This window comes from Artemia sp. Qi Xiang Cuo, unplaced genomic scaffold (assembly GCF_049724085.1).
Source record: "Artemia sp. Qi Xiang Cuo unplaced genomic scaffold, ASM4972408v1 HiC_scaffold_3061, whole genome shotgun sequence".
Lineage (NCBI taxonomy): Eukaryota > Metazoa > Arthropoda > Branchiopoda > Anostraca > Artemiidae > Artemia > Artemia sp. Qi Xiang Cuo.
In genome coordinates this window covers 37,894-49,964 of record NW_028300456.1, presented here as the reverse complement: position 1 = coordinate 49,964, position 12,071 = coordinate 37,894, and the positions used below count along the sequence as shown (strand labels likewise).

General features: G+C 33.1%; 2 non-coding genes across 2 annotated transcripts; both read left to right on the top strand.

Annotated features, from left to right (window-relative positions):
* Positions 1-2,391: 2,391 nt before the first annotated feature.
* TRNAC-GCA (transfer RNA cysteine (anticodon GCA)) lies at positions 2,392-2,463 on the top strand. The gene has a single exon. It is a non-coding gene; the product is annotated as a tRNA-Cys (tRNA).
* Positions 2,464-11,258: 8,795 nt separating this feature from the next.
* On the top strand, positions 11,259-11,330 carry TRNAC-GCA (transfer RNA cysteine (anticodon GCA)). The gene has a single exon. It is a non-coding gene; the product is annotated as a tRNA-Cys (tRNA).
* The last annotated feature ends 741 nt before the right edge of the window (positions 11,331-12,071 follow it).

Genomic DNA, 12,071 nt, shown 5'->3' with positions numbered 1-12,071 from the left:
ACTATGGGTTTTACATTTCTTAACATTGGACGTGATCGTCTCTTACTAGGTTGCTAGCTACCGCTGCAACCCGGATTATGATGATTTCTTAAGGAATACAATTAAAATAATAATGAATATAATGATTCATTTTATTACTTCAGTTACTATGGGCTACAGTTCGTTCCTTAATGTAAATTGTTGAAAAGTCAGCTAGAGATGCTTTCGCAAAACTTCATAGTAATATCCAAAAGCAATGTTGCATGTTTAGTGAAAAGTTTCCAAGGTATGGACCGGCAACTGTGGAACAGTTCACAGATGTAATGGGAAATCTTATACATCACTGTGAATATATGGAGGCATAATTGTCTTTTACTTAGTTTCAGCTTAAATTCGATGATCGAGCCTTTATGTAATAAGTGATCGTCTTTTAATGTAACTTTATATAACCGTTTATTAAACCATAGGCATCTTATCATTCTTTACTATATGATTACAAACAGGAAAAAGCCTACGGCTTTTTCTTCTTTGGAATAGTAAGAGACGACCTGGCTACAAACTATGATTATGGCATCAATGATTATCCCTATTTATGTTTGTAAAACAAGGTTAGGTACTTTTGAGTGCCTAATTACATCTGATGGGGCGTACTTTTTCTTAAAGGCTTTTTCTTCTTTGAAGTAGTAAGAGACGAACCTCAAACAATCAAGTACCTAACTAAGTCCAATGTATGCAATGGTTTGGTATTCCAATGATCGTCTTTTAATATACTAACTAAGTCCAATGTATGCAATGGTTTTTTATTCCAATCATCATTTTTTAATGTTATGTTGCTTCAGTTACTATTAGATAGACTTTGGTCCTTATTGTAATGTTCCCCAGATTATGGCATCATTGATCAATATTAAACATGAAATGTTCTTTACTGTAATGGTTTGTTCTTTACTAGTTTCATGGGCTAGGTGTTTGTAACTACCGCTGCAACCCGGATCCTCAACAAGTTCGCTTCCAGGATCCTTATTATTATGTTTGAAACAGTTTGTTACCACGTACTGTTTGAAAGTTTTTCTCAGAAATTATTTTTCTCTTTTTCAAGCCACTAAGGTGGTCTAAGTTTCCTCAACAGATTATTGGTAATGATAATAACAAACAGGAAAAAGCCTACGGCTTTTTCTTCTTTGAAATAGTAAGAGACGAACCTCAAACAATCAAGTAGCTAACAAATTCCAATGTATGCTATGGTTTGCTATTCCAATGATCGTCTTTTAATGTAACTAGCTACCGCTGCAACCTGGATACAACTGCAACCTGGATTAGGTTTCTGTTATATCCGATTAAACTTGTATATCCTTTATGTAATCCATTTAATATAAGTTAGAGTTCCTTTTTCTATTATAATACGGTGCGACCCGGATCTTCAGTTACTACGGACTAGAGATCGGTCTTTACTGTGAAAACATTCTAAATATTTTTGCAGTTTACAGAGTTTTGCAATTTTTTCTCATACCTTTTGCAATGTCATAATATAAATACTGCAATCTTTACTATAGTGAAGTTGCCTATACAAGTTAGTATAGGGAAGAGTTCGATCTTTATTATAACCATTGAACAACTTTCTACGATGTTCCAGTGCAAAGCTATCTCTGGATAACAAGAAAGAAAGAAAAAATATCCCGTTTAGGCAGAATGTTGTACTAGCTTCCACTTTTCTTGATTTTCAAGCCAATATATTTCCTTTGCTGTTCAAGCCAAATGACAGAAGGTTTCCTATACAGGGGTTTCGGACAAGGCGGTTCTAATGGTGTACTTTTTGTTTTGATCTGACTCCTTTTTTAGGGACTATGGGTTTTTATATTTCTTAACATTGGACGTGGTCGTCTCTTACTAGGTTGCTAGCTACCGCTGCAACCTGGATCGAATGGTAAGCATGCCCACTTGTTACTTGGGAGAAGGGTATAATCGTTCTTTATTATAAATATTATTAATTATAATTAAGTTGAGTATCTAATCTATTATAGGCAAGAGTTCGCTTTTTATTATAACAACTCTCTTCGATGTTCCATTGCCAAGCTATCTAGGGAATCACTAACCTATACTATAATTAAGTGGCGTATAAAATTTAGTATAGGCAAAATGTCGTTCTTTATTATAATCTTCAGTAACTTATTTCAAACCTCAGAGCCACAATATTTAAGAAACTCATTTACCACCCTATCAGCACCTGGACCCTTATTATTCTTTAATCCTTTTAGTATTGTTGCTAATTCCTCCTCACAAAAAAATGTCATTTATCAATCTTTAACATTAATTTTAATCTTATTTTAGTTACTATGGGCTGGAAGTTTGTTCTATACTGTAATTTGATTTATGTCTAATATTCATGTAAACATCTTTAATTCTCTTTAAGAAAAAGGGTTCGTAGCTCAAAGGTAGAGCCATCGACTGCAGATCGATAGGTCACCGGTTCGAATCCGGTCGGGCCCTAATTTTTCCGAAAGTAATTATGGTTTAAAATCTAATCACTGCTCTTTTACCCCAAACAAGATTTTAATTTATGTCTAATATTAATCATTAAGGAAAATGCATTATCTACATAATGATTTCTTATAATACTTCAATTACTATGGATGAAAGTTCGTTCTTTAATGTAACGTCTCTTACTAGGTTGCTAGCTACCGCTGCAACCCGGATTAACATTGGACGTGATCGTCTCTTACTAGGTTGCTAGATACCGCTGCAACCCGGATATTATAAATTTTAACCCCATTAATTTTCTTTAAAATGAGCCATTGAACAACTCTCTACGATATTCCAGTGCCAAGCTATCTGTTGAATTACTAACCTATACTAGAATTAAGTGGCATATAAAATTTAGTATAGGCAAGAGGTCGTTCTTTATTATAAAAAAAAGCGGAAAGAAAAAAATATCTCGTTTGTGGAGAATAACGTGGTAAAAGTCAATTTTCTTGATTATCAAGCCAATATATTTTCTTTGTTATTCAAGCCAAAGGGCGGTAAGTTTCCTTTATAGAGGATTCGGACAAGGCGGTTCTAATGGTGTACTTTTTGTTTTGATCTGACTCTTTTTTTAGGAGTTGGGGGGTTTTATATTTCTTGACATTGGAGGTGATCGTCTCTTACTAGGTTGCTAGCTACCGCTGCAACCCGGATTTTGTTCGTCCTGCTCTTTATACCATGCAGAAAACCAAATCTTTATATTTTCTTCCCACTTCACCTCTTAAGGTTGGAGAAGTTTTTTCTGCAAGGCCACTATGATCTTCCAAGATTTGTCTTAAGTTATATAAGAAACCTAATAGACAAATACCATTTATGATAAACTATATCGGTCCTTTATGTTACTATAATTAAGTGGCGTATAAAATTTAGTATAGGCAAGAGGTCGTTCTTTATTTTAAAATTTCTTGAGTCGGTGTTCCAGGAATTTGTTCTAAATCATTAGTCTTACAAACACATTTACTAATAACCCTAAAAGGCTCGTTTTCGCCATAATTGAAAAACATTGCTTTTCCTTCGCTGTTGATAGGTATGCTTGTATATATATTTTTATTGCTGCTACATAAACTGCAATTGCTCCTTCCAAAATTAATATACGAATTTTCTAAGAAGTACGCCTCCGTATATTCACTGTGTTGTCGAACATTTTCCATTGCATCTATAAACTGTTCCACAGTTGGCAATCCACACCTTGGAAGCTTTTCGTTAAACTGACAACATTTCTTTTGGATATTGCTATGAAGCTTTGCCAAAGCATTTCTAGCCGACTTTTCAACAGCATCCGCTCTTTCAAAGAGAATTTTAATCTGTAATTTCGAATACTTTTCGTGATCCCGATAAAACATGCGTAAAATGTTTCTCAATTTACAAAGATCAGCCTGCATTTTTGCCATCTTCTTGTATTTCTGAATGTAATTTTTCCCTTTGTCCTTATGCGTTCTTCGGTACAACCTCGCATAGAATTTAATTTTTTAATTATATCTTTTGTCACACCATTATCTACACATTATTATTGTAGAATCTATTTTATTATGTTTGTTTCTGTAATATATATCTTTATAATACAGTTAATTGATCTTTTTTTTCGATGTCTCAATTTTCACTTCTCTATACACCTGATCCTTAATATACCTCTGTTTTGCTCTGTCATATTTCATTTTCTTAAATCCTGGATCACAAGACATCTTAGTAGCAATCCTTACGCGTGCTCGAGCTTTATTGCGTTCGGTGGCATTTTTATCTCTTTTAAATAAACTTTTCTGATATTTCAGGATGTTAGCTTTATTTTTTGTGTAGTAAAGTTTTCTATTAGTAGAAATTTGGATTGTTCTATTTTGATATTGTTTTTGGTTATTCTTTCTTTTTTTCGACTCGCGTGAGACCATATTTTTTCAAGGTTTAAAATTATTAAGCACACAAAATCCCATGTCGAGTATCTAAAACCTAGCATAAAACAAAACTAATTTTAAAATTTTCAGGTATTTATCTTGTTTGAATTACAAAATTAGTATTATTGGTTAGACACCATAAATATTTTTGCAGTTTACATAATAAGTTTAGTGATTCTGGACTGAAAACTAAAATAATTGCAATTATGAGACAATAATATGGAATGTACTTTACGGGTTACAAACCAAAAAAAGTTTGGTTCCAGGATACAATAATAAATTTGAACTGAGATGAAAAAAATTTCTTCCAGGAGACAAAAAGCAAAACTAATTTTAGAATTTTCATGTATTTTTGTTGTTTAAATTAAAAAATTACTATTACTGATTAGGCATCATAAATATTTTTGCAGTTTACATAATAATTTTAGCGATTAAGCCAAAAAAGAAAATTTTGGTTCCAGGAGTTTCGGTTACTATTGAGACAAGTAGCTATTATTACTATAGAGTTCATTACATGGACTGTTTTATTGCTTCAAAATTCAAATATCTTTGAAAAGACTGCAGTATGAAAATACATCAAAAATGCAATTTTTTTGACAAAATTGATTCTACTTTAAAAAGTATTTTATTTTTAAATACAAAAGTGACTAGATGTTGCAATTTCCTTTAAAATGAGCTATTATACAGCTCTCTATGATTTTCCAGTGCCCAGCTAGCTGAGCAGAAAAAAAGCGGAAAGAAAAAAATATCCCGTTTGTGGAGAATAACGTGGTAAAAGTCAATTTTCTTGATTTTCAAGCCAATATATTTTCTTTGTTATTCAAGCCAAAGGGCGGTAAGTTTCCTTTATAGAGGATTCGGACAAGGCGGTTCTAATGGTGTACTTTTTGTTTTGATCTGACTCTGTTTTTAGGAGTTGGGGGGTTTTATATTTCTTGACATTGGAGGTGATCGTCTCTTACTAGGTTGCTAGCTACCGCTGCAACCCGGATATACGAATTTTCTAAGAAGTACGCCTCCGTATATTCACTGTGTTGTCGAACATTTTCCATTGCATCTATAAACTGTTCCACAGTTGCCAATCCATACCTTGGAAGCTTTTCGTTAAACTGACAACATTTCTTTTGGATATTACTATGAAGCTTTGCCAAAAGAATTTCTAGCCGACTTTTCAACAGCATCCGCTCTTTCAAAGAGAATTTTAATCTGTAATTTTGAATACTTTTTCTTGATTCCGATAAAACATGCGTAAAATGTTTCTCAATTTACAAAGATCAGCCTGCATTTTTGCCATCTTCTTGTATTTCTGAATGTAATTTTTCCCTCTGTCCTTATGCGTTCTTCGGTACAACCTCGCAGAGAATTTAATTTTTTCATTATAGATTTTGTCACCCCAGTAACGCTCCTTGATCTTTTGTTTGGCTGTCTCAATTTTTGCTTCTCGATACACCTGGACGGTTGAATACCTTTGCTTTTGGTTTTTCTTATATTTGATGCGGTAATCTTCATCATTGTGATAACTCTCCTTGATCTTTTGTTTGGCTATCTCAATTTTTGCATGTCTATAATCTTCATCATTGTGATAACACATCTTGCTGTTTTGTTTTGCTCTCTCAATTTTTACTTCTCGATGCGCCTGGTCGGTTGAATATTTTTGCTTTTCTCTTTTCAAGATACTATCTCTGTTGTTTGTGTAGTACTGTTTTTTCAACTTGCGTGCGACTTGCTTGATTGAAACCATTATGTAATTATGAATGAGAACATTTTCATCTTTGTAGTTCTTAAGTAGTAATTATGACGTCACAGCGTAATGATTTTGTTGACGTCATAGAGCAATGATATTATTTCATGACGTCTTCAAAAACAACAATATAATTTCATGTTTTTCAATTCACGTCATAGCTCTAATATAAAACTATGATGACATTCATTATTTATCTAGTAGGGTTTCAGACAAGGTAATTCTAATGATGTACTTTTGTTTTGATCTGACTCTATTTTTAGGAGTTTTGTTATATTTCTTAGCATTGGACTGATCATCTCTTACTAGGTTGCTAGCTACTGCTGCAACCCAAATTCACATATATATTTATTTATGAGAGGCAGCCTGGCCGAGTGGTCCAAGGCACTGGTGTTAGCCACCAGTCTCTTCGGAGGCGTGGGTTCAAATCTTACTGCTGGTATAATGTTTGAAAGACTGGAGTGTGAAAAGACATCGAAAATGCAGTTTTTGGTGGAAAAATTTATTCTCTTTTAGAAATAATTTATTTTAGTTACAAAAGGTTTTTAACCCAATTAATTTACTTTAAAATGAGCTATTGAACAACCCTCTACGATGTTCCAGTGCCAAGCTATCTCTGGAAAAGAAAGAAAAAAGAAAAAAATATCCCGTTTGGGGAGAATAACGTGGTAAAAGTCAATTTGCTTGATTTTCAAGCCAATATATTTCCCTTGCTGTTCAAGCCAAGGGACAGAAAGTTTCCTATACAGGGTTTCGGACAAGGCGGTTCTAATGGTGTACTTTTTGTTTTGATCTGACTCCTCTGTTAGGAACTATGGGTTTTTATATTTCTTAACATTGGACGTGAGCGTCTCTTACTAGGTTGCTAGCTACCGCTGCAACCCGGATGTTAGCATTGGACGTGATCGTCTCTTATTGTGATATTCATGAATGAGACCATTTACAGTTTTGACGTTTCTTATATAGTAATTATGACGTCACTGCATCAAAAATACAGTTTTTATTGGAAAAATTTATTCTCTTTTAGAAATAATTTATTTTAGTTACAAAAGGTTTTTAACCCAATTAATTTCCTTTAAAATGAGCTATTGAACAACCCTCTACGATGTTCCAGTGCCAAGCTATCTCTGGAAAAGAAAGAAAAAAGAAAAAAATATCCCGTTTGGGGAGAATAACGTGGTAAAAGTCAATTTGCTTGATTTTCAAGCCAATATATTTCCCTTGCTGTTCAAGCCAAGGGACAGAAAGTTTCCTATACAGGGGTTTCGGACAAGGCGATTCTAATGGTATACTTTTTGTTTTGATCTGACTCCTTTGTTAGGAACTATGGGTTTTTATATTTCTTAACATTGGACGTGATCGTCTCTTACTAGGTTGCTAGCTACCGCTGCAACCCGAATAATAACAAAATTTAATTAGAGTTCGTTCTTTATTGTTATGTTAGCATTGGACGTGATCGTCTCTTATTGTGATATTCATGAATGAGACCATTTACAGTTTTGACGTTTCTTATATAGTAATTATGACGTCACTGCATCAAAAATACAGTTTTTATTGGAAAAATTTATTCTCTTTTAGAAATAATTTATTTTAGTTACAAAAGGTTTTTAACCCAATTAGTTTCCTTTAAAATGAGCTATTGAACAACCCTCTACGATGTTCCAGTGCCAAGCTATCTCTGGAAAAGAAAGAAAAAAGAAAAAATATCCCGTTTGGGGAGAATAACGTGGTAAAAGTCAATTTGCTTGATTTTCAAGCCAATATATTTCCCTTGCTGTTCAAGCCAAGGGACAGAAAGTTTCCTATACAGGGGTTTCGGACAAGGCGATTCTAATGGTGTACTTTTTGTTTTGATCTGACTCCTTTGTTAGGAACTATGGGTTTTTATATTTCTTAACATTGGACGTGATCGTCTCTTACTAGGTTGCTAGCTACCGCTGCAACCCGGATTATCGTTATCATACCGTTCCTTACTCTTTTGTTTGGCTCTCTCAATTTTCGCATCTCGATACGCCTTGTCAGTTGAATACCTTTGCTTTTCTCTTTTCAAGATGTTGTCTCTGTTTTTTATATAGTAATGTTTTTTTAAATTACGTATAACTCTATTATAACGCATCTTATTACAAAACAAGAAACAATATTCTTATCTAATTGAAACTTTTTAAGACTCGTATCATGTACCCATAACCTAACAAAAAATTAAACTAATTTTTAAATTTTCAGGTATTTTGTTAGTTTGAATTAAAAGATTAAAATTATTGCTCATATATCATAAATATTTTTGCAGTTTACATAATAACTTTAGCGATTCTAAACTGAAAAATGAAATATATTAAAAAATTGAATTTTTTGGTCTGAAACCTTTTTTGAAAAAAATTTTTTCCACATCGGGTAGTTAGAACCTAATTAAAAATAAAACTAATTTTAACATTTTCAGGTATTTTTCTAGCTTGAATTGAAATATTCAAACTATTGCTCGGATACCATGGATATTTTGCAGTTTACACAAGCTGCAAAGAACGCATAAGGGCAAAATTAAAAATTATATTCAGAAGTCCAAAAACATGGCAACAATGCTGGCTGATCTTAGTAAATTTAGAAAAATTTTACGAATTTTTTTCCGGGATTACGAAAAATATTCAAAATTAAAGATTAAAATTATCTCTGAAAGAATGGATTTTGTTGAAAAGTCAGCTAGAGATGCTTTCGCAAAACTTCATAGTAATATCCAAAAGAAATGTTGCATGTTTAGTGAAAAGCTTCTAAGGTATGAACCGGCAACTGTGGAACAGTTTATAGATGTAATGGGAAATTTTATAGATCACTGTGAATATATGGAGGCATAATTGTTCTTTACTTAGTTTCAGCTTTAATTCGATGATCCAGACTTTATGTACTAACTACATCCAAAGACTATGACGTCATTGTTTAATATTGTATATAAAAAATTAAGTTTTTCGTAAAAAAATTAAATAAAAAAAAATTAAGTACAAATAGCGCTAGATCTAGAGATTTCCTTTAAAATGAGCCATTGAACAACTCTCTACGATGTTCCAGTGCCTAGCTATCTGTGGAAAAGAAAGAAAAAAATATCCCGTTTGTGGAGAATAACGTGGTTAAAGTCAATTTTCTTGATTATCAAGCCAATATATTTTCTTTGTTATTCAAGCCGCAGGGCGGTAAGTTTCCTTTATAGGGGTTTCGGACAAGGCGGTTCTAATGGTGTACTTTTTGTTTTGATCTGACTCTGTTTTTAGGAGTTAGGGGTTTTTATATTTCTTAACATTGGACGTGATCGTCTCTTACTAGGTTGCTAGCTACCGCTGCAACCCGGATAATCAGGTGAAATTAATTAGCTAATTTGACAAGACATAGGTAACTAAGGGCAAGAGTTCGTTCTTTACTATAATTCCAATGACCGCCTTTTAGTGGAACATTTTAATATATTGACCTTAAATATAATAACTGTACTAGCCTATACTATAGTTAAGTGGCCTATAAAATTTAGTATAGGAAAGAGGTCTTTCTTTATTATAATTGATCTAACCATTATGTATTCATGAATGAGACCATTTGCAGTTTTGACGTTTCTTATATAGTAATTATGACGTCACTGCATCAAAAATACAGTTTTTATTGGAAAAAATTATTCTCTTTTAGAAATAATTTATTTTAGTTACTATAGATTTTTAACCCAATTAATTTACTTTAAAATGAGCTATTGAACAACCCTCTACGATGTTCCAGTGCCAAGCTATCTGTGGAAAAGAAAAAGAAAAAAAAAGAAAAAAATATCCCGTTTGGGGAGAATAACGTGGTAAAAGTCTATTCTCTTGATTTTCAAGCCAATATATTTTCTTTGTTATTCAAGCCAAAGGGCGGTAAGTTTCCTTTATGGAGGATTTGGACAAGGCGGTTCTAATGGTGTACTTTTTGTTTTGATCTGACTCTTTTTTTAGGAGCTACGGGTTTTTATATTTCTTAACATTGGAGGTGATCGTCTCTTACTAGGTTGCTAGCTACCGCTGCAACCCGGATTGCAAGTCGACGATTTTGTTTTGGCCTTATTATAATTGGTATGGTGAAATAATAATATGCATATGGCTCTTAAATCATACTTCTCTATGGTTCCATATGGTCTAGTGGCTAGGATAGTTAACTTTCACTTAACAGGCTCGGGTTCGATTGCCGGTGTGGGAAAATTTTTAAATCTATAATCTTCGAAAATTTGAACCTTTTATAATTTATAATGATGTATAATATAAATACTGTAATCTTAACTATAGTGAAGTTGCGTATGCAAGTTAGTATAGGAAAGAGTTCGATCTTTATTATAACCAAATGACAGAAAGTTTCCTATACAGGGGTTTCGGACTAGGCGGTTCTAATGGTGTACTTTTTGTTTTGATCTGACTCCTTTTTTAGGAACTATGGGTTTTTACATTTCTTAACATTGGACGTGATCGTCTCTTACTAGGTTGCTAGCTACCGCTGCAACCCGGATGTAAGTTTCCTACATAGGGTTTTCGGCAAAAACATTATAATTATAATGGTCTACTTTGTGTTTCGATCTGACTCTATTTTTACGAATTATGGGCTATTTTATTTTTTGCCATGGGACGTGATCGATCCTTTATGTAATATATACAGCAGTTTCCTTTAAAATAAGCATTACACAGCTCTTTATTATGGCCACGAACTGTTTGATTTAATACTTAAGTTACTATGGGTTACAGTTCGTTCCTTATTGTAATTTATTATAACAACTCTCTTCGATGTTCCATTGCCAAGCTATCTAGGGAATCACTAACCTATACTATAATTAAGTGGCGTATAAAATTTAGTATAGGCAAAATGTCGTTCTTTATTATAATCTTCAGTAACTTATTTGAAACCTCAGAGCCACCATATTTAAGAAACTCATTTACCACCCTATCAGCACCTGGAGCCTTATTATTCTTTAATCCTTTTAGTATTGTTGCTAATTCCTCCTCACAAAAAAAATGTCATTTATCAATCTTTAACATTAATTATAATCTTATTTTAGTTACTATGGGCTGGAAGTTTGTTCTCTACTGTAATTTGATTTATGTCTAATATTCATGTAAACATCTTTAATTCTCTCTTAACAAAGAGGGTTCGTAGCTCAAAGGTAGAGCCATCGACTGCAGATCGATAGGTCACCGGTTCGAATCCGGTCGGGCCCTAATTTTTCTGAAAGTAATTATGGTTTAAAATCTAATCACAAAATGCATTATCTACATAATGATTTCTTATAATACTTCAATTACTATGGATGAAAGTTCGTTCTTTAATGTAACGTCTCTTACTAGGTTGCTAGCTACCGCTGCAACCCGGATTAACATTGGACGTGATCGTCTCTTACTAGGTTGCTAGATACCGCTGCAACCCAGATATTATAAATTTTAACCCCATTAATTTTCTTTAAAATGAGCCATTGAACAGCTCTCTACGATATTCCAGTGCCAAGCTATCTGTTGAATTACTAACCTATACTATAATTAAGTGGCGTATAAGATTTAGTATAGGCAAGAGGTCGTTCTTTATTATAAACTTGATTTTCAAGCCAATATATTTCCCTTGCTGTTCAAGCCAAGGGACAGAAAGTTTACTACACAGGGGTTTCGGATAAGGCGGTTCTAATGGTGTACTATTGTTTTGATCTGACTCCTTTTTTAGGAGCTATGGGTTTTTATATTTCTTAACATTGGACGTGATCGTCTCTTACTAGGTTGCTAGCTACCGCTGCAACCCAGATAAGAAACAAAATTAAAATTTCTTAATGTAATAAAAATAATTTATTTTAATTACAAGAAGTTTTTAACCCCCTTAATTTTCTTTAAAATGAGCCATTGAACAACTCTCTACTGTGTTCCAGTGCCAAGCTATCTGATGAATGACTAACCTATACTATAATTAAGTGGCGT